This window comes from Mytilus trossulus, chromosome 4 (assembly GCF_036588685.1).
Source record: "Mytilus trossulus isolate FHL-02 chromosome 4, PNRI_Mtr1.1.1.hap1, whole genome shotgun sequence".
NCBI classification, from domain to species: domain Eukaryota; kingdom Metazoa; phylum Mollusca; class Bivalvia; order Mytilida; family Mytilidae; genus Mytilus; species Mytilus trossulus.
The window spans coordinates 96,315,382-96,320,064 of NC_086376.1; positions in this window are offsets into that span (position 1 = coordinate 96,315,382).

The following is a 4,683-nucleotide window of genomic DNA, read 5'->3' on the forward strand; positions in this document are numbered from 1 at the left end:
ACCCGCGGTAGCCTGTCCGCATCTAACGTGCGGCTTCCCGATGAAAATTTCACCCTTCTAAATTTTTTTTTACCGAGGGTATAGTTTGACGGCCTCGATGGTCGAGAGACCCGCGGTAGCCTGCCTGCGTCTAACGTGCGGCTTCCCGATGAAAATTTCACCCTTGTAAATTTTTTTTACCGAGGGTATAGTTTGAAGGCCTCGATGGTCGAGAGACCCGCGGTAGCCTGCCTGCGTCTATCGTGCGGCTTCCCGATGAAAATTTCACCCTTGTAAATTTTTTTGACCGAGGGTATAGTTTGACGGCGTCGATGGTCGAGAGACCCGCGGTAGCCTGCCTCGTCTAACGTACGGCTTCCCGATGGAAATTTCAGCCTTGTAAATTTTTTTTTACCGAGGGGATAGTTAGACGGCCTCGATGGTCGAGAGACCCGCGGTAGCCTGCCTCGTCTAACGTGCGGCTTCCCGATGAACATTTCAGCCTTGTACATTTTTTTTACCGAGGGTACAGTTAGACGGCTTCGATCGATGGTCGAGAGACCCGCGGTAGCCTGCCTCGTCTAACGTGCGGCTTCCCGATGAACATTTCAGCCTTGTAAATTTTTTTTACCGAGGGTATAGTCAGACGGCCTCGATTGTCGAGAGACCCGCAGAAGCCTGCCTGCGTCTAACGTACGGCTTCCCGATGAACATTTCAGCCTTGTAAAATTTTTTTACCGAGGGTGTAGTTAGACGGCCTCGATGGTCGAGAGACCCGCAGTAGCTTGCCTGCGTCTAACGTGCGCCTTCCCGATGAAGATTTCACCCTCGTAAAAAAGTTTTACCGAGGGTATAGTTTGAAGGCTTCGATGGTCGAGAGACCCGCGGTAGCCTGCCTGCGTCTAACGTGCGGCTTACCGATGAAAATTTCACCCTTGTAAAATTTTTTTTACCGAGGGTATAGTTTGACGGCCTCGATGGTCGAGAGACCCGCGGTAGCCTGCCTGCGTCTAACGTGCGGCTTACCGATGAACATTTCAGCCTTGTAAATTTTTTTTTACCGAGGGTATAGTCAGACGGCCTCGATGGTCGAGAGACCCGCAGTAGCTTGCCTGCGTCTAACGTACGGCTTCCCGATGAAAATTTCACCCTCGTAAATTTTTTTTTACCGAGGGTATAGTTTGAAGGCCTCGATGGTCGAGAGACCCGCGGTAGCCTGCCTCGTCTAACGTGCGGCTTCCCGATGAACATTTCAGCCTTGTGAATTTTTTTTACCGAGGGTACAGTTAGACGGCTTCGATGGTCGAGAGACCCGCGGTAGCCTGCCTGCGTCTAACGTGCGGCTTCCCGATGAAAATTTCAGCCTTGTAAAATTTTTTTACCGAGGGTACAGTTAGACGGCTTCGATGGTCGAGAGACCCGCGGTAGCCTGCCTGCGTCTAACGTGCGGCTTCCCGATGAAAATTTCAGCCTTGTAAATTTTTTTTACCGAGGGTATAGTTAGACGGCCTCGATGGTCGAGAGACCCGCGGTAGCCTGCCTGCGTCTAACGTGCGCCTTCCCGATGAACATTTCACCCTTGTAAAAATTTTTTACCGAGGGTATAGTTTGAAGGCCTCGATGGTCGAGAGACCCGCGGTAGCCTGTCCGCATCTAACGTGCGGCTTCCCGATGAACATTTCAGCCTTGTAAAAATTTTTTACCGAGGGTACAGTTAGACGGCTTCGATGGTCGAGAGACCCGCGGTAGCCTGCCTGCGTCTAACGTGCGGCTTCCCGATGAAAATTTCAGCCTTGTGAATTTTTTTTACCGAGGGTACAGTTAGACGGCTTCGATGGTCGAGAGACCCGCGGTAGCCTGCCTCGTCTAACGTGCGGCTTCCCGATGAACATTTCAGCCTTGTGAATTTTTTTTACCGAGGGTACAGTCAGACGGCTTCGATGGTCGAGAGACCCGCGGTAGCCTGCCTCGTCTAACGTGCGGCTTCCCGATGAACATTTCAGCCTTGTACATTTTTTTTTACCGAGGGTACAGTTAGACGGCTTCGATCGATGGTCGAGAGACCCGCGGTAGCCTGCCTCGTCTAACGTGCGGCTTCCCGATGAACATTTCAGCCTTGTACATTTTTTTTACCGAGGGTACAGTTAGACGGCTTCGATCGATGGTCGAGAGACCCGCGGTAGCCTGCCTCGTCTAACGTGCGGCTTCCCGATGAACATGTCAGCCTTGTAAATTTTTTTTTACCGAGGGTACAGTTAGACGGCCTCGATGGTCGAGAGATCCGCGGTAGCCTGTCCGCGTCTAACGTGCGGCTTCCCGATGAATATCTCAGCCTTGTCAATTTTTTTTACCGAGGGTACAGTTAGACGGCCTCGATGGTCGAGAGACCCGCGGTAGCTTGCCTGCGTCTAACGTACGGCTTCCCGATGGAAATTTCAGCCTTGTAAATTTTTTTTTACCGAGGGGATAGTTAGACGGCCTCGATGGTCGAGAGACCCGCGGTAGCCTGCCTCGTCTAACGTGCGGCTTCCCGATGAACATTTCAGCCTTGTACATTTTTTTTTACCGAGGGTACAGTTAGACGGCCTCGATGGTCGAGAGATCCGCGGTAGCCTGTCCGCGTCTAACGTGCGGCTTCCCGATGAACATTTCACCCTTGTAAAAAATTTTACCGAGGGTAAAGTCAGACGGCCTCGATGGTCGAGAGACCCGCGGTAGCCTGCCTCGTCTAACGTGCGGCTTCCCGATGAACATGTCAGCCTTGTAAATTTTTTTTTACCGAGGGTACAGTTAGACGGCCTCGATGGTCGAGAGATCCGCGGTAGCCTGTCCTCGTCTAACGTGCGGCTTCCCGATGAACATTTCAGCCTGGTAAAAAAAATTCTACCGAGGGTACAGTTAGACGGCCTCGATGGTCGAGAGACCCGCAGTAGCTTGCCTGCGTCTAACGTGCGGCTTCCCGATGAACATTTCAGCCTTGTAAATTTTTTTTTACCGAGGGTATATTTAGACGGCCTCGATGGTCGAGAGACCCGCGGTAGCCTGCCTCGTCTAACGTGCGGCTTCCCGATGAATATTTCAGCCTTGTCAATTTTTTTTACCGAGGGTACAGTTAGACGGCCTCGATGGTCGAGAGACCCGCGGTAGCTTGCCTGCGTCTAACGTACGGCTTCCCGATGGAAATTTCAGCCTTGTAAATTTTTTTACCGAGGGGATAGTTAGACGGCCTCGATGGTCGAGAGACCCGCGGTAGCCTGCCTCGTCTAACGTGCGGCTTCCCGATGAACATTTCAGCCTTGTAAATTTTTTTTACCGAGGGTACAGTTAGACGGCCTCGATGGTCGAGAGACCCGCGGTAGCCTGCCTCGTCTAACGTGCGGCTTCCCGATGAACATTTCAGCCTTGTAAATTTTTTTTACCGAGGGTACAGTTAGACGGCCTCGATGGTCGAGAGACCCGCGGTAGCCTGTCCGCGTCTAACGTGCGGCTTCCCGATGAACATTTCAGCCTTGTACATTTTTTTTACCGAGGGTACAGTTAGACGGCCTCGATGGTCGAGAGACCCGCGGTAGCCTGCCTCGTCTAACGTGCGGCTTCCCGATGAACATTTCAGCCTTGTAAATTTTTTTTACCGAGGGTATAGTTAGACGGCCTCGATGGTCGAGAGACCCGCGGTAGCCTGTCCGCATCTAACGTGCGGCTTACCGATGAACATTTCACCCTTGTAAAAATTTTTTACCGAGGGTATAGTTTGAAGGCCTCGATGGTCGAGAGACCCGCGGTAGCCTGCCTCGTCTAACGTGCGGCTTCCCGATGAACATTTCAGCCTTGTAAATTTTTTTTACCGAGGGTATAGTTAGACGGCCTCGATGGTCGAGAGACCCGCGGTAGCCTGTCCGCATCTAACGTGCGGCTTACCGATGAACATTTCACCCTTGTAAAAAAATTTTACCGAGGGTATAGTTTGAAGGCCTCGATGGTCGAGAGACCCGCGGTAGCCTGTCCGCGTCTAACGTGCGACACCACGATGAAAATTTCACCCTCGTAAAAAAATTTTACCGAGGGTATACTTTGCCGGCCTGGATGATCGAGAGACCCGCGATAGCCTGTCCGCGTCTAACGTGCGACACCACGATGAAAATTTCACCCTCGTAAAAAAATTTTACCGAGGGTATAGTTTGCCGGCCTGGATGATCGAGAGACCCGCGATAGCCTGTCCGCGTCTAACGTGCGACACCACGATGAAAATTTCACCCTCGTAAAATTTTTTTACCGAGGGTATACTTTGCCGGCCTGGATGATCGAGAGACCCGCGGTAGCCTGTCCGCGTCTAACGTGCGACACCACGATGAAAATTTCACCCTCGTAAAAATTTTTTACCGAGGGTATACTTTGCCGGCCTGGATGATCGAGAGACCCGCGATAGCCTGTCCGCGTCTAACGTGCGACACCACGATGAAAATTTCACCCTCGTAAAAATTTTTTACCGAGGGTATAGTTTGCCGGCCTGGATGATCGAGAGACCCGCGGTAGCCTGTCCGCGTCTAACGTGCGACACCACGATGAAAATTTCACCCTCGTAAAATTTTTTTACCGAGGGTATACTTTGCCGGCCTGGATGATCGAGAGACCCGCGATAGCCTGTCCGCGTCTAACGTGCGACACCACGATGAAAATTTCACCCTCGTAAAAAAATTTTACCGA